The sequence below is a fragment of the Cyprinus carpio genome, chromosome A20 (genome assembly GCF_018340385.1).
Source record: "Cyprinus carpio isolate SPL01 chromosome A20, ASM1834038v1, whole genome shotgun sequence".
Classification (NCBI taxonomy): Eukaryota; Metazoa; Chordata; class Actinopteri; order Cypriniformes; family Cyprinidae; genus Cyprinus; species Cyprinus carpio.
In genome coordinates this window covers 22,690,316-22,709,616 of record NC_056591.1, presented here as the reverse complement: position 1 = coordinate 22,709,616, position 19,301 = coordinate 22,690,316, and the positions used below count along the sequence as shown (strand labels likewise).

The window sequence follows — 19,301 nt, the reverse complement described above, 5'->3', positions numbered from 1 at the left end:
GTATGGTCTGTTCAAACAAAATAAAAAATAAAAAATCCAATTATAAATCTATAGTCCATATATAATCCATATACATACATAAGTGTTAATATCAGGTATTTGCTTGTTTTTATTCAATTCAGGAAGGTGCTGTAAATTTAATATATATATTTTTTTTAAATTTATATTGATTTGATATTGTATGTTCGATTGTAATTGTAAGATACTATGATACATTGTACATGCAGCTTGTTTTATTGTGCATTGATAGTTTTATTAAAAAAAAAAAAAAAGCGTTTTACGCATTTGAAATTATAGTAACGCTAATAGAACCGCGCTTGAGATGCACGAACGAAATGGGCGGGAAAAGAGCGCGGCAATCACGTGCGAGGAAAGGCGGCAGGATTGAACTCGTTTTCGAGCTCGTCAGAGAAGAATCGGTTATAAATACAGCGGAGGAGTCGATGTTCGTGTCTTCTCTTGATTCAGGTGAGCTTCACACAGGTGTGTTCTTGATGTTCTTGATGTTCTTGTGACGCGTTGGTCTATTTTTTTCTCTTTCACAGTTATGCAGTTAGTCGTGTAGATTCGGATGTTTAAAAAGACTAGAAAGAAATTTGAAGCAGATTGTGATGAATTTTACTACATGAGTTGTGGATCTGAGCAAACCTGTATCTTTCTTGGAGTTGTTAAGAGTTTCATCACGATTTTAATTCGCGTCATCCAGCGAAATTTACTAGTAGCTCGCTGCTCACCCTGAAACTGGCGCAACTAGCGCCATCTAGCGCCTAAATAACTTATTTTCGTAAAATTGACGTTGGAGGGCTGTTTTAATAATGCTTCTATCAGATATTTGCATTTCAGTGCGTTGTTGCCACCTATACAGACTCCAGTCAACTGTTCATCACCCAGAAAGACTTTTTTTTAATGCAGCTGTAGAAACAATACACATTATTTATTTGATACATTTGCAGATCTTGGTTCAAAACAACTGTGCAAAATAATGTGGCAGAAATCAACTGAGGTGTAAAACTGACAGTAAGATAGAGTGCACATGTAATCTCCCTCACAGATTGATCCTGGTAGGCTAATGGTTCTTAGAATGAAAAAGCATTGGGGAATACTGGCTGTCAAATTCATTTGCTATTTTATTGGTCTCTTTAAAACTAAGAAAAACAACTAAATATAGCAACAGAAGATAGGCTACCCACACATTGAACTTTAACACTACCAATTTATATTCATTTAAATGTAGAACTTAAATCTAAATCTTGTGGTTAAATCTAAAAAAAAAAAAAAACATTTCTCCCTATGATAGAGGAGTATAATACATTTAAGTGTAATTGTCATTTTCTACTGAAGTGAATGTCTCAGGATAACGTGGGTGTGGTTTGTGAACCCTGATGCTGTCATGTTAAAATTACACTTGTGTAATTTGTGTTTTTCACTACACTTGTGTTTTCTGATTGTGTGTGTCAGTCAGTGCAAGCACCACATTGAGTTCTTTTTCACTGCTTATTGCACTTAATAACTCTATCAAGTGCACTCCACTCATTATTTTCTCATTCATGCATGTTTCCTAAGCACTCAAAGGTGTATAACATTTAAGCACTACTATGTTACGCAGATATATTTGCATACTGCGGAACACACGATATAGCAAAATCTCTAATGATAGACACTTTATTTTGCGGTAACAATATATACCGTCATACCGCCCCGCATTAACACAGAACAGTTGATGTATTCAAAGTTTGCAGTATATATATATAAAAAAAAAAACATGCAATCCATATTGAGCTCTAGGGATGTAACGATTCACTCAACTCACGATTCGATTTGATTCACGATTTTGATTCACGATTCGATTCACAATTTTTTTTATTTTTACAGAATTAGATTTATGATAAATTATAAATTAAATGTGTCATTTTATTATTGCTTGGACAAAATGCGGCACGTGTCTTTGTGAAATTGAAATATAACACTAGAATAATATACTAATATAGCACTTGCATATTATTGCTCTTTTGTTGGTTTTGATTGCTTCTATTGTCCTCATTTGTAATTCTCTTTGGATAAAAGCATCTGCTAAATGACAAAATTTAAATATAATGTAAATAACAAAACTAAATTGAAGTTTTAAAACAAACCCTACACCAAATAAATAACACAAATAAAATAAATCTCTTCATATAAAAAAATAGGGCTTTGTCTGTGCTCTTTACATTAAAAATTAGAGGCAACCACTGCATTTTTATCATGATCCAAACAAAGATGCTGCATTAATGCAACATGAGCAGTTTTTAATCTAAATTAGACTGTATAATTTCGAAATTTGAAGCAAAAACAGAATGTTTTCACTGTTTGTGAAACTTTACATAAAAAATATCTGCATGAAACAGAAACAGCAGACGAGCTGAACGAGACGCAGATTCACTCTCTGGCAGCAGGTGGCGCTTAAAGCGTTTCCTTGGTTACCGCTGTAAACAAAGCACTTATTGACACTGCAGCAGGTGGCACTTAAAGCGTTTCCTTGGTTACTGCTGTAAACAGAGCACTTATGAACACTGCAGCAGGTGGAGCTTATAGCGTTTCCTTGGTTACCGCTGTAAACAAACCACTTATGAACACTGGAGCAGGTGGAGCTTTAAGTGTTTTCTTGGTTACCGCTGTAAACAAGGCAGCGCTGCACTTATGAAATTAAATATAACATACACAAAACAAAGACAAAAAGAAAAAGAAAAAATCCCATCTAAACTTTTCTAAAGACAGTAAGTTCCCGTCAGACATACATTCATATAAACTCCTAACCCTAATTGAATAGCAAATTGTTTAGCATCTCAACCGATTTGAATCGTCACATAATTGAATCAATTTTTAACTGGTTAATCGTTACATCCCTATTGAGCTCTGATGTAGACTACAGTCACACTTCAGGTGTTTATGACTCTGATTATTTGCTAAATGTGAACATTATAAGTTTCTAAATTGTTGCAACCAAGTGTCGTAAGAAGGCTTTTGGTTCACACAGACCGTGCATATTTATATACATATATGAAATGGCTTTTAAGGCAAGAACTTCTCATTTTCTGAAACCAACCTTTCTATCTTGCCGAGTCTACAGTGGCATCTTCACAATAATTGCGGTTTGCATTTAAGTGTTGCAACTCTTACGATATGATCTAAACATTTCAACGGCCGGCCAGAGATGTTGCAACTTATTGGAGGTGTCTTGAAAGAGAACTGAAACCCCTCATTTTAGAGTAGCCAGCTGCCTATGTGTACATGTTCTTGGTTTCTTACTGTGTGAAAGTGGTTGTAACTTCTCTAAATCACCAGAGCATCAGGTAACCAAAGGAGAGAGAGAATTTTCCTTCGAAATCTTTGAAAGGAGTGAAAAAGCATGCACATTAACCATGCATGACTCCATCAGTTGTTTTACCTCACATATTGGTCTAAAAATACGTATATATAGAAATATGTATTTTTTTGTTCCGAAGATCTTCGATTAGCATAACCACAGTGATTGTTCCAGCTTTTCTCCATGTAACTGTATTAATACCATTGTGGCAAATGAACTTCCCTATTCTGGAAATGACACATTGTCTCATCTTCCTGTTTCTCTTTATCTGAGTCTTTGCACATCGATTATCACACACATTGTCATTAACTGTGTGTTTTTGGTGGAGGCAGATAGAGGAAGTGTGTATCTAAGTCAGTATTAAGAAATTGTTAGCACTTCATCAGTAGCCTCTATTAATATTTGAGGGTGTAATAATTAATTGTTGTGAGACATGTTCTTTTAGGCAATCATCGACCTCCTGTTAGTTAGTAATAGTTAGTAATCGGACTGAGCCTTTTGATAATTAATTACAGTTTTTAAGCACTATATGCAATTAAATCTAATTTTCTAGCATTGCCATCAGATGTATGATGTGGAAGCTGATATGCCTGATTTCTGATGTTTGAAATGTGGCCTTTGTCAGACCCTCCAAAACTGATATATGTGTGTGAAAACCATGTATATTTGTATATTTTATAATATTTATTTGTACATTTTAAATGGATTCTACACACTACCTTTGAAAGTGTCTTCTGTTCACCAAAGCAGCATTTGATATTTGATATTTGATAAAAAAAAATACATTAAAAACAGTGAAATAATGTTTAATCAATAATTGTTTTCTATGTAAATATATAATGAAATGTAATTTATTGCTGTGATCAAATCTGAATTTTCAGCATCATTACTCCAGTCTTCAGTGTCACATGATCTTCAGGAATCATTATAATATGCTGATTTGCTCAAGAAATATTTCTGATTATTATCAATGTTGAAAACAGTTGTGCACAATATTTTTGTGGAAACTGTGAAACATATTCACAGATGAAAGCTAAGTTCATAAGAACAGCATTTATTTGAAGTAGCACTTGTTTGTACCATTATAAATGTAATCAGTCACTTTTGATCAATTTAATGTATCTTCAATGAATAAAAGTACTAATTTCTTAAAAAAAACTAAAATCTTACTGACCCCAAAGATTTAAATAAATTGTGATTGCTGGATGATTTTAAGAGCAATATTGAATGTTTTAGAGCTGAACATACTGTAAATAGAAAAATTTAAGAAAAATTTTTAATTCTAGGACTGGCAGTCATAATTGTAACATTCCCAATATTTCCAGGTTATTTCCACAACTGAAAATGACCCAGATTTGATTGTCAGTGTGATTTGTGATGTTCGCATTCACAATGCTACATAAATCATATTTGGGCCACGTTTCAGTTAGCAGTCGTGTGACATCATGACAATCTGAAAAATAAAGAATCAGACTAATAGGGAAGAAATAGTGTTTAAATTCAAAACGAATCTCAAATCATACACCATTCACAAGTCATAGTTTGTTTTTTTTTAACCAATGCAACAATGCACATCACATTACTGGCATCTGCTAAATGAATGCATGTAAATCATGTTGCTGCTAAACAAATGCAAGGTTGAGTTGGGTTTGTAGATCTCATATTTAGCAGTAAATAGTTAAAGACATTCATAATATCCATAACTGACCAGACGACAGGAAGATACATTGACCAAATAGGCAGCGAGTCAGTTGACAAACAGTGTTTAGAGCAGCAGGCACTTTTTCAAAGGAAGTCAAGTCTTGTAATAATTTTAGCAGATGGTTTGCCAAATATTTCATACTCAGGCCTGCCAAAAGGGAAAAACAATCTCGCATCCCACAGGTAAAATTATCATTTATGAGTTTTTTTACCTCAGACTTGAAATGTAGAAGAAGTGCACTTGTGCTACTAGTGCCAGTAAAAAGAGATCAAAGCAATAAAGAAAACACAAAGAAAACAAATATTTTCAACGGGCTGTACTTTAGAAGAGAAACAACTTCCTGCCATAATGAATCATACGTATGAGGATTACGGGGAGAAATGAAGATAAAAAGCCACAGGAATGAGACATTCTCTTTTAGGATATGTATTTGGATTACAAAATACAAAATAAGACACAATTTAAAGGTTAAGTGTAATTTTTCCATGATAAATACTTTCTAATATCCAAGTTTAATATATACCTTATTTTGAAATGTGGAATTAAGCTGTTTTCTTTAAATTAAGCTGTTTCTTCAAAGAACAACAAAGTATAGTAAATGATAAAACTGTGTGCTACAAACCAGTACTGTATACTTATGAATATGTTTATTGAGTTGAAATAATATGATAGCATATACCAGTTTGCGATATCAAGCAGCATAACAAACTGTCTTTGTTTGGCTAAAATATAAATAAAATGCAAGCGAATGACACCGGATGCTACAAATTATCGTTTTGCTCGTACGTTAAAAATAAGGTATATTTTTGCAATTGTTAGTTGATTTTCTTGATGAATGTAATACTGTGGCTCTTTCAAAATGTTGATTTGTTTGTTGAAGCATCCCGACCAGCCTGACATAACAATATTTGCTCTTTCTTACCAATGGAAGACGAAGGAAGTGTTTAGGAAACCTGTCTGAAAACATGCATTATGCTTGCAATATCAATAGGAGGTAAACTTAACCCTGTAAAGCCTGAGCTATGAAATAATAGCCTGAACAATTTTTTTCTTTTATTTTAAATGGCATAGTAAATTGAGCCTTTAGACAAAATCTTAATAAAAATTTGCATGTGTGTTTTATATTTTGATACATCAGGGTTTTATGGCTCATATAGTCTGATATAGGGAAAATATAGAGGAAAAAAACAGTTCAAAATGAGCAAAAAATATGCAATTTGGTTCAGATACTGACATGGACAAAAAGTGATGAAATTCTGATGTTTTTAATGTGATCTTTATAATAGTATAGCAGATACCCAATAGAAAGCCTGATGATCATATTCAAGACTCGATGATTTTTCTAAAAAATTATGTCTTGATAATCAAGTAAATTTAAGTTGCTTCAATCCAGTCTTCACCTGGAAAAATAAAAGTTATTCTTGTATTTACTTTATAAAAATTAGTGGTCGACCGATATATCGCCAAGGCCGATATATCGGCCGATATTTGGCATTTTTCAAATATCGGCACCAGCCAATAAGTTTTTCTGCTTGGTCGATGTGTTCGAGGCTCGAGACTTTTATTTTGACAGCATTGAGAAAGGCAGCGCCTGAGCACACCCAGCTCCCATTCTCCCTCTTGTTCGCCGTCCTTGTTAACACTAAAAATCAGTAAATATTTCACAGCAAAAAGACAGATGAAACACGAGCTGATGGTGAACATTTGTACAATTACACTAAAAGACCTTTTAGTTGCTAAAAAAATAAGTATAAACTATCAATCAGACAACAATAAATTAGGTTTTGGTTCATTTAGAGGCCTTAGAAAGTCATGTATCAAATATGATACAGTAGATTTATAATGTGAATATTTTTTAACATGACCATGAGAAAGTTGGCAATTGTTTGGGACTTGTGGCTTTATTTGTCTAAAGGTCCAGGTGGCACAATGGTGTTAAGTGCAAAACTAGCTGAACGCTTCGGTAGATGGCTGCAAATTGCTTAAAGTGGAGGCAAATGAGGGAAAATCCACATGTAAGTAAGCAGAGGTTTTGTCGATGTGAATTAATGTGTGTGTACCACTACACCCTGTGAGAGGATTTGAGAGCCCTTTATCACCTTCCCGAACTGTTGAGGAAAAATAATGCCCTTTCTGTTATTCTCATCATGGCTGTGGTGAGCGAGTCTAAGGGGATATCCTGTTGGAGAGCCCAGCGCATTTATCGTCCACGCGGCGGTTTGGGGTGACTCGAGATTTACAAAATGTTCCACTGGCTTTCACTTACCTCTTTACAATATTACAAATATAGAGTAATGGGCCTTACATCCTCTGTTATTTCACAAAACATGAGGCTCTCAAAACGGTGCCAGCTTTGGCCGAATGGTAACCGAAGGCCCGTCGTGACATCAACAGGGTGTTCTCTTCAGTAACGGGAGCTGAGGGACATGGATGCACGGAGAGGTGATAAACAATGAGTTCCATACTCCAAATCTCTTTTAAAACAGCTTTAATGAGATGATTTTGGGTTTAGATGGGCATAGTCTGTTACTGCTTGATCGCTTTACATAAGTCTAGCTGATATCGAATATTCATAAAATATTTTAAATTGATAGTTCACTCAAAAAATTTAAATTCTGTCATTGTTTACTCACTCTCCTCTTGTATGAGTTTCTTTCTTCCGCTGAACACAAAAGAAGATATTTTGAAGAATGTTTGTAAGCGAACAGCTTACGGTAGCCATTGACTTCCATAGCTTTTTTTTTCTTCTCCATATTATGGAAGTCAGTGGCTACCAGCAACTGTTTGGTTACTAACATTTTTCATAATATCTTATTGTGTGTACACCAGCTGAAAGAAATGCAGACATGTTTGAAAATGATGACAGAATTGCAATTTTTGGGTGAACTATCCCTTTAAATGCTTTTGCTGACTCTATCAAATTAAGCAGTGGTTAATGAGCTTTTTATTTGTTCTATATGATTCATATAAGTTCATTTTTATATTAGTCATATTGTTATTTTAATGAATAGAATATATAATAATAGAATTTGCACTATCATTATTTTTTTTTGTTTGTTTTTAAAAGAAGTCTCTTTTGCTCAATTCTGCATTTGTTTATTCAACAATTCAATAAAAACTGTAATATTGTGAAGTAATATTAGCATTTAAAATAATGGTTTTCTATTTGAATACATTTTAAAATGTAATTATTATTATCAATGTTGATTTTTGAATATTTTTGAAACTGTGATTGATGAATTAAATTGCATTTATGAGTGTCTTTACTGTCAAAAAATAAAAAGGTCAATATGTATATACATTTTATTAATTAAATTTTTTGAGATATACTTGCATGTATTTTTACTAAAATGCTTTGGAGCAAGAAATATTTTTTTCCCTTTATATATCTTTATATGTATATTAGATCATTTTTAAAATTAATATATAATATGGGGTCAGACAGTATTGCATATATAAAAACAATATAGATTTATCACTGTCAAAAAATCTCTTGAGACCCATTCAAATGTTTTGTGTTAAATATAAAACCAGATTGCCTTTCTCTACAATATCTTTCATCAACAGACATCAAGCATTAATGACTTCCACAGCAATAATTCACGGCTCGTTTTTGTAATATTTCTGGGTGTGTCCCGTTAAAACAACTCACAATCCGCAATTGCACCTCGACTAAATGTCACAGCAAATGAGCATCACTCAACAGCCAGTCGATCCAAAACAAAGACTTTAAGAACGATTAAGTGTTTTCAGCTGACCGTAATGTTCAGTGTGGCTTTCCACAATGTGAAAGCGATTCGAAACGAAGTCAAGGCTTCGAGACCAGAGTAAATCTCGCATTGGAAACAGTTCACCACTGACACGCAAGTTGTTGGTGGAGTTTGCGAGAGCACAAACAACATCAACCTCGATCTCTCGCGTGGCGTGATGAGGTTGTCACGCAGACCCAAGCAATGACATTACCATGGAAAGCCAAAGGAAGCGGTCCTAAGGGCCACCCAGGCTTTCCATAGGTCCAGGAGCCAGGGAAAGTATATCTTGGACGTATCTCTGGCCCAGCCTTGCATTTCCTACAATTAATTTTGTGCTGGTCTCTGGTCCCCATTCATAAATCATACCTGTGGTTTTGAATGGCTTTTTTGTCTCCGCAGTGGTGCTGTTACTAGTCCACGCTAAATCTCTGAATGAGTGCTTCACTCGCTGGCACGCATTCTGAAATAAAAGAGATCGATAGGGGATCTGTGCATCTCCCTCCGTTTTGAAAGAGGGATGATCCTCGCTGATGGCTTTTCTTTGAAAATTCATGGCTGTGTTTTCTTCCTGACCAACCCGTTTGAGCTCAACAAGGACCCGCGCTGCTCGGAGCAATGGAAAACCTCGCTCGGTGGTGTAGATTATGTGAGTAATCAATTTTTGTTGTCAGACAAAGACGTTGTTGGGGCCTGGACCGCTTGGCACAGATTCATCTGCGGTGGTGTTTTCAGTGTTTTGTTTGGCAGCTAGTCTTGAGGATGTGTGTAACGTCTTAAGATACTAAAACACTTAAAGTCAACAACTTATTTACAGTACTTTCTTAACCCTCCTAAGCTTTTCGAAAAAACAATGTGTGAGTTTTTTATGACTACTTAGACTTTCTTAAAGCGATAGTTCAACCAGTCATTATTCACTCATCCAAACCTGCATGAGTTTCTTTCTTCTGTTGAACATAAAAGAAGATATTATGAAGACAGTTGATGGTCCCCATTAACTTACATAGTATTTTTGGGGTCAATGGGGTCCATCAGCTGTTTTCAAAATATCTATACAAGTTTCTTTCTGCTGTTGAACATAGAAGATATTTTGAAGACAGCTGATGGACCCCATTGACCCCAAAAATACTATGTAAGTTAATGGGGACCATCAACTGTCTTCATCGTATCTTCTTTGTTCAGCAGAAGAAAGAAACATTTGGAACAAAATTTTTCATTTTTTGTGTGAACTATCCCTTTAACCCCCTTAAACTTTTTTTAAAAAGTTACTTTAATTCCCCATTAGACTTGCAGTCCATTTTTTTTGTTTGTTTGTTCAGATTGCATATCTGAAAAAGTCATTAAGTTTCAAACCACTCCGATTGAGAAAACCTTTATAAATAAAACAGTAACACTTTAGCTTAGGGACCAGTTCTCACTATTATCCAGTTGCTTATTAGCATGCATATTACTAGTATATTGGCTGTTTATCAGTACTTAAAAAGAACTGCAACGGCGAGTTTTTAAGATGCCGTGTCACACAGCGCCGCTCATCAATGTCAGTCCAAAGCAGTGGACCAATCAAATGAGCCCGGAGGCGGGGCAAGCGTTGTGAGCTTTTGTTCACAGTAGCAAGTTGGCATGGCAACTACCTTACTAATTATTAATAAGCAGCCAATTAGAAGTTAATTGAGGCAAAAGTCATAGTAAATAGTGAGAAATTATCCCCAAACTAAAGCGTGACCAAAAAAACTAAATTGGTCAAAAATGACCGAAAAGCTTGTCAGGGTTAAGTTCCTTTTGATCTTAGTTGATCATCATGTTGCAATAACTCTCTGTCTCTGAAATTTCTTTTTCAGGTGACGTCTCCAACCACCTCAGACTTTTTGATGATCCTGAAGCGTCAAATCAAGTTGAGAGATCCCATTTCAATCAGAAAGCGGAAGTAAAATGGCTTACTAACGCTGCTTCATGTTGACTTTAAAGAAGAAGAGCTTGAGAACCACATAATGTTTCCAAGAATGCCTAAATAATATTTCCACAGGCAGATTCCTCTAAGAAGTGGATGCACCCAATGTGGGCAGAAGATCCCTAAATAGAAACTCTTATGAAAGGCAACATCAAATAGTGGTTTGGGCTGCAAAATGCCTGATCTATCATACCACCTCAGACTTAAACGCTCGCACAGATTTTCTGTTTTCACGTGCCAAAACTATCATATAAATGGACTTTTTCCAAACCCTTCCAAGGCAGTGTCAGGTAAATCTTTTCTGCTTGTAGAAAGATGTTTCATTGTAAATTTAGATGGTGTTTCTTACAAGCAGTCAGGTGACTGGAAAGCCTTTCTCCAACGGATTGCACCCACGGGGCTTCTGGTTCCTACGGTCTCGCCGTCATGTTTTAAGGGCCCGTCGGTCTTGCAGTGCCTTTTGTTCGTTCCATTTTAGGCAGTGGAAGCATTAGAGAAGAAGGGTGCTGACAGTGGGCATGCCAACACAGTCCTACAGCTTCCATAAACAAAACCTTCGGATTAGTCAGGCCGTATTTAACTGGCATCAGCAGATCATCAAAGTGAACGCCAAGGATCCCTGCAACAATAAAACATACGTGACGCTCCTTCAATAAACCGCCAAATGATTTAAGAAAGGGTCCCAAATGTGCAGCAGATAGCCTGTGGAATTTCTAAACAAAGAGATACCCATCTATTATATCGAAAGCGTTTTACATTTTATTTGGAGCTCTGGTGACTCTCATCACTCTCGGAGCATGACAGTAATTATAGCCATCAAGGTGTTCCCTTGGAAACGTCGCGGCGCTGCTTAATCTCAGGAGCCCCGGCTGACATCACGGCGAAGTTTATTTTAAAGTGGCTGAAGTATGTAATGGCTGTAATTGCAGACAGACCAGATTTATACAGACAACTGTCAGGAGGGCTAATCCATAAATCAGCTTAACCGGTACTCTGAGAGTAATGCTATAACAAAACGGCACGGTGTACCAAATTTTAAAAAGTTGTTTAATCGCTCTGTAAATGCAGTGACGTGCCTTGGTCTGTGGTGAACTGTGACGATATGAGATGGTATAGAGATGTCAAAAGTATGGTGCTTTGATAGAAAGTCCATATGTTTATTTATTATTATATATGTGCTTTTATTTGCATCCATATAATAGGATGCATGCATTGTGCATATGTATGCTTGTGGTTTGTGGTAAAATGTTGGCTTTTAAGTGATCCAGTGCACATATTGGTCAAAAATGCCTGTAGTATAAGAACAGTTGGTTTGTCTTGAGTAAATGTAAATGGTTGGAACAAAAAAATAAGCAGTGTAAATGCCACTATTTTATTTTGAATATTCATGTTGTAAATATTATGTGTTCAGTTGCTTTTTTTTACTGTACAATAAGTTTTAATTGGTTAACATTAGTTAATGCTTTAGCTAACATGAACAATGAACAATATTTTGACACCATTTAATAATAATACCATTGTTCATTGTTTGTTAGTTCACAGCGCATTAATTAATTTTAATAATGTTAACATACAACTTCTGATTTAAATAAATGAATAAGTAAATGTCAGAATTAACATGAACTAATTGATGTAACAGTATCATTCACTGTTAATGTTAACTACTTTATTTATTGTATTAACTTATTAAAATATTTTATATATATTAAATGTATAAAAATAATAAAATTGTTTTATTATATTATAAATATAGTAATGTTTTATATTAATATTTGTTATTTGTTATTTGTATATATATATATATATATATATATATATATATATATATATATATGCACTATTGAAAATATATATAAAATATAATTATATTATGATTTAAATACATTCATATATAATAATTTCCATTTCAACATAAGTTAACAAATGAGACCTTAATATATATATATGTATATATATATATATATATATATATATATATATATATATATATATATATATATATATATATATAAAATTGTGTTCAATAATATTATGTGTATTATATTGAATTTTATTAATATTTGCATTTTTAAATAATGGTCTGTTCAATATCATATTACTTTTTGCTGTGATATTAAAGTTTTACTGATATTGTTATCGACTACTGAAACTGTAGTACTCTAACATCACTAGGATGTAGTTCGTAATTGTTGGCACCTCTGATTGACTGAAACATATAAAGTTGTTCATTCGTGACATGTTTAAATGACGCTTTCTAACGTCTTTCTGGTGTTGACCTACAGCAGTGCAATCGGTAATCCGTTCCATGCGAACGCAGGCCTTGTAAATCGTGCGCTAATAGCAGCTAGTGGCACATATTAGCCTGAAAGCTCCCGGAGAGAAATGCAGTCATTCTTTTCCTCTTGATTGTAAAACATTGGGATATGTAGAATGTAAATAGGTTTTAGATGAAGCCATGTAAAAGCGCTGGATTTATTTCCAGTGGTGATATTCTTTTAGGCATTAACGTCCATTAATGATGTCATAATTTTACGCAGGATAAATGTGCCCTGGATGATTTAGCAATTGCTGCTCCAAAATGTTAATTCAAAAGGAACATGAGCTACTAAATCACACAAATAAAACTTTAAAACACTCAGGAAAGGCAATGGAAACTGGGAAGTCCCTAGAGAGAGAAATGTGTATAACATCAACAAGCCAGGCAGCAAAGACAGCGACCTTTAACCTCCACGCTGAGCCTTCGCTCGTCCATCACCGGACGAAAACTCCCCTAAAAGCCCCGTTTACAGTGCCTGGCGCGCTCGGAGTGAAATATATCCCCACGGATAGACAGAACGTATCAATGAGGTGGGATTTCTCAGGACCCGCAACAGTCTGTTATCACAGAATGTGAACGAAAAAGGCTGATCAAGGCGAGAACCTCATTAATTCCGGGGTCATTCCGCTCAGACGTAAATTGGTTAAAATGCATGGAAGACTTCCAGACATATACAAAGAGTTATGAAATCGCTCCCCTCTTTGTCCCTTCTCCTCCTCTCAATCCCAAATGAAAGCGTTCCCGAATAACCCGACGTAAATCAAGTGGGCTTTTTCGTCGGCGGTCCCAAATCCCAATCAGAGGGAGGGAACGGCCTGGAACGCTGAGTGCTTATTACTCGGTAAATACAGTGTTGTTTTAAGCGATTAGCGACCGTAGGTGATTTCTTACTCCCATACGTTTTTGAGGCGGGGCCCGCCATTTGTCTCGGGCCCCAGAAAAAAAAAAGGACAACTGCGAAGAACACTTGAGTTTAGTAGGAGCCCTGTAAATTATGTTAATGCACACATTTTAAATGACTCATATTTCTCTTGGCCTGTTATCAAGACGACTCGGCTAAGAATGTAAACTACCTTTTCTGCCTCGTCCGCTGCTCAGTATTAATGTTATCTTCATTTGAAACATTTCTGTTTATGTAATAGCAGTCATAGCCAGATTTTGCAGATGCCTGAACGTTTTTCGCAGACATTTGTCTGGCTCATTTCTTGGAGATGCTTTGGGAGTTTGGGATGATAATTCATCTGATAATTCCATGAAGAAGAGAAAATGAGCTTAAAAATGAGATGAATTGGCCTATAAAATGATATAAATTTCGACTTTGTTCATACTGCAGCTGAAAAATCTGTTTTTATTTTATCTTGTTTTTAGAATGACAGCGAGAACAGCAAACGTGAAATTATTAACTGTGATCCGGGAAACTTAAATAAATATTTCCACTTTTGACCTAAATCAGAATTTAAAAATTATTTGCCTGTGGTGGAGATTTGTCAGTAAAATTAAATTAAATTAAAATTAAAATTAAATTTAAAATTAAATTAAATTAAATTTATGCATTTAGCAGACGCTTTTATCCAAAGCGACTTACAGTGCATTCAGTAATTATTTTTTTTTTTTGCTAGTTACATTGATACGCCAGTAGGTGGCAATAAATGACTTTGTGATCTTTGTGAGTGAATCATTTGAATCATTGACGTAATCGATTCGTTCGTTGATTCATTCAGAAACAAAAACAAGTAGCCGTCATTTGAATCATTCATTTAACCGATTCATTCAAAAGCATTGATTGATTCAGTAACCAAAATAAAGAGTTAGTCATATGAATCATTTACTCAACCGATTCATTCAAAACACTGATTGATTCAGTAACCAAAATTACGAGTGAATCATTCGAATCATTCACTCAACCGATTCTTTCGAAAGCACTGATTCAATCAGTAACCAAAATTAGGAGTGAGTCAACTGAATCATTCACTCAACCGATTCTTTCAAAAGCACTAATTAAGTAAGCAAAATTAAGGGTCAAGACATCTTTATTTATATAGCGTTTTATACAATACAGATTTTCAAAGCAGCTTTATAGTGTTAAACATCCAAATGTGTGCTGATAATGCAAGGACAATAGAAAACACTCAGTTTATCAGCTAAAGTCATTTCAATGTTGATTCAGTGATGTCATCGTCCAGCTCAGTTTAGTTCTCTTCAAATAGTGTCTGTGCAGTCAAGTCAACAATGTTACCAGAAATTGAGTCAACTGAGTGAGTCAACTGAATCATTCACTCAACTGTTTTGTTCAAAAGCACTGATTAATTCAGTAACTAAATTTAAGAGTGAGTCAATTGAATCATTCACTCAACCAATTCGCTCAGAAGCACTGATTCATTCAGTAATGATTGAAACAAGCGGTTGTCTTTATGAGTGAGTCAGTTAATGATTCGTTCAAAAACACAGATTAATTCAGAAACATTACTACTGTGCTGTGTTTAATTCTGTGGTTTTGTTTGGAACTGTTTTTGTTGGTGGAGCAAAAATAGAAAAAAATATAATGCATAATATTACTCGAAATTATCATATTGAGCTGTTGTTTTCACGCTCGCAGTTGTGCTGTTGCTGTTCTTTATTTTTACATTTAAAAGCATAAAGACAATAAACTAAATATTCTAAGAGGGTTGCAACTCATACAATTCTGAAATGGTCTAAAGCGTGTAAGATTATAATGCCAGTATTAAGTAGTATTTTCACAGTCACCAAAACCACACATTTTAGGCTAATAAATTTTTTACAAAATTAGAAAATGCAGAAAAAGCACTTTGCAATAAAATTTGTTGTCTGAAAAACACTCATGTGATTGTGTCATCGTGCTTAGTTGATGAAATATTCAGATCAGGTGCTTGAGTGATGTTGCTTTCAAAATAAAAATCTTATTCTCCATTATACATCTCTATTAAAATCACTAAAATATGATTTGACGTTTGATTTAAGCTTATGAGAAAGAAAAAAGAGCCATGTTAGTGGTCTTGGAATCAAGGAAAACGGGCCTGTTTGAATATGACCGGTGGTTAGTTGTACAGTAGATCTCTGTATCGTTCACATCCTGTTTGATTGCTTTAATAAACAACAACCTGTTCGCTGACTTCCTCTTTGAATTCCAGAGTAGTTTTGCGGGCAGCTGTTTCACACATTACTCTGGTCTTTGCTACATTAGCATCGTCCTTTCACACAGCCAGTTTCCCAATGAGCTGAAACTCAGACCAGACTAAAGTAGACACAGGGTCAGTTACTCAATCCAGCGGTCAGTCACCAGTATTCATTGTGGGTCTGAGGTCGCTGTCATGTCTTAGGCTTCTCAGTTTCTACATACACAGTTTAGTTCATGCATCAGTGATAAATGACGCGGCAAAGTTTCTTTTTGATGCATATATTAGGTGAAACCCCTGTTTACACTGCATTCCCAACAGGGTTATTATCAATAACTAAAACTGAAACCATTAAACAGTATTTTTGTTGCTTGAAATAAAATTAAATATAAAAAGGTATAGTGGCCAAGACAACATTTCTCATTTATTTACTTTAACTTAATGTACTAAAATAAATACAATTATAATAACATTTAATAAAAACTATATAGACATGCAGTATTAAAAAAAAAAAAAAATGACAAAATACACACACACACACACAAAAAAATTACTTACAGTAAATTATAAAATGAAATTCTAAATATTAAAGGTATAATAGTATCTCAGTGATTCTAAAATAACACTGATTTCCAGGATTTTTCCATCCTTAATAGTAAGATTATTTTGCCAGTGTCATTTTAGTATACTATTATAGTTTTTATTAATATTTTGTATTTTCTGTTTTCATTTTAGTTAAAGTTTATTATTTTTGTTGTTTGTCATTTTTTGGAAAGTATTTCTTATATATGTCTATGTAGTTTTTAATTTTTTTATTTCAGTTTTAGTTATTGCAGTACATCAAATTAAACTAAATAAAAATGACAAATGTTGCTGAAATAAAATGAAAACTAGCTCAAATAATATAATTATATATATATATATATATATATATATATATATATATATATATAATATATATATATATATATATATATATATAATGGTTAATTTTAGTTAACTGTTAGATTACTGACCATAACTACATTAGTGTTATGGATTTGTTCACATCACTCACCCTAAGAATAAGCAACAACACAGTGATGTTTGATTTTGTAAACACTGATGAGTGTGACTTTCCGATCTGAATCAGCAAGTTGCTGCTTGTTGTCAAGCTCCAGGACCTGAAGGAAAGCAGGTGTGTGTTTTCAAAGCTAGTGATCCATCACAACAGCACCTTCACAAGAGTCTGATTGTTACAAACAGTGTGTTATTAGAGGGAGTGTGAAGCTCCGCCGCCCCTCCTGCTAAAACACAGATAAAGTGGGATTCCAGACATGAGGGGAGTGATGTTTATGTGTGTGTGTGTGTGTGTGTGTGTGTGTGTGTGACAGGTCAGACAGGATTCACCTCCAACCGGCTCGTCTGCCGCTAAGTGTATGGATCGCCAGGGAATTCCACCCGAATCGTTCGCCTGTCCAAATAAATAACCCAAAGTGGCACTCGAGACGACGCAGTACATGATCATTTCCTCTCTGGGTTTCCTGCAGTCAGAGCCCATCGCTCCACGCTTCAATCAAGCAGCTGCGCGGGTGGTGTTTGAAGGCGGGAGTGTGGCGGGTCAGCACCTGAGGTTGTAATGATTAGCTGATGGATGTTACGCGTCTGAGCTCAAACATGTGTCGGAGGGGAGAGATAGAGAGAGATAAAGCAGAGGCCGATGATATATTGATGTTTATTTGACAGCAAACTGTTTGTTTTGATTGCCCTTTTTAAATGCATGGGTGGGCGCTGTGACTGAAGTCACAATATTTTACAATATAGTTATTCTTCAAGGAAATTCAGTGGAATCTTTCAAGTGTTAAAGTAAAGCAGTTCGTAGAAAATCAACACATTTCTATCATTGCACGATATCGCCCAGTCCTAAATATTTTTGCAGTATGCAATATGATGCAATTTGTGTACTGTGCATTGTATGTGAAGTATGCATTGATCTGATGGATTATACTTTATATTTACATAAAAAAGAGCAGTACACATATTGCATGTTGCAAATTATTATTATTGGGCGATACAACACCTGAGTATCATGACGATTAATTTTGCAAAGGAAAGCACCTAAAAAATACACTTAAAAAAACTATAAATCTAGTTTTGCAGCTGTAATCCAATATGTGCAAAAGTAAAGAAATGTGAAATAAAAAAAAAAAAATCATGTTGGCTGATGTACTGCATTGTGAGTATTTCATATAGTGCTCTTTGTTTAAATGCAATTATAAAATATAAAGATGCTCATACATCAGATGCATGCATACTTCACATACTAAGCACAGTACACGTATTGCATACTGCAAAAATACTAGTGCTATTATTGGGCCGAACCTCTATTAAAAGTGAAACAATGAAAGCAATGAAAAAAGACAAATCTTCACCATTTTTTTTTTCATGGAATTTTTCTGTGCACACTATTTGAAATAATGTTTCCCACAATGCAGTGGGTGAACCTGCAGAATCTATTTCTTCAAGACAGTGAAGACATTTATACACATTTTAGATTAAGCAACAAATGTGCTTTCCATTGCGAAACTGGTCACTATGATAGTCTATTGTCACATCGCCCAGTCCTAAAGCTACTGGTAATTTACAGCATGCAATATGTTTACATCATAGTATGTGAAGTATGCATCTAATGCATGATCATTTTATATTTTTTATTTTAATTTAAAACAATAAGAAGTTTGCCACTGTGCACACTATGTGAAATACTGTATCCCACAATGCATTGGATGAGCATGATCTCTTTCTCTAATCAAATACTGAGTAAAGACGTTTTGCGCATATTGGATTAAAGCTGGAAAACTAGATTTTTAGTTTTATTTAAGTATTTGTTTTTTTAGGTGCTTTCCCTTGTGAAACTCATCACTGTGATGCTTGGGTATTGCGTCGTCCAGTCATAAATCTATTTGTAATTTACAATATGCAGTATGTTATATGATGCAATTTGTGTACTGTGCATAGTATGTAAAGTATGCATGGATCAAATGGATAGCATACTACAAATTACAAGTAAATAAAGTAATAAAAATACTATTTTTTTAAATATATATATATATATATATTTATATATAT

General features: G+C 34.5%; 1 long non-coding RNA gene across 1 annotated transcript; it reads left to right on the top strand.

Annotated features, from left to right (window-relative positions):
* Positions 1–6,660: 6,660 nt before the first annotated feature.
* LOC122149083 lies at positions 6,661–12,076 on the top strand. The gene is made up of 4 exons (XR_006162839.1): positions 6,661–6,741; positions 6,961–7,060; positions 9,197–9,443; positions 10,633–12,076. It is a non-coding gene; the product is annotated as an uncharacterized LOC122149083 (long non-coding RNA).
* Positions 12,077–19,301: the final 7,225 nt, after the last annotated feature.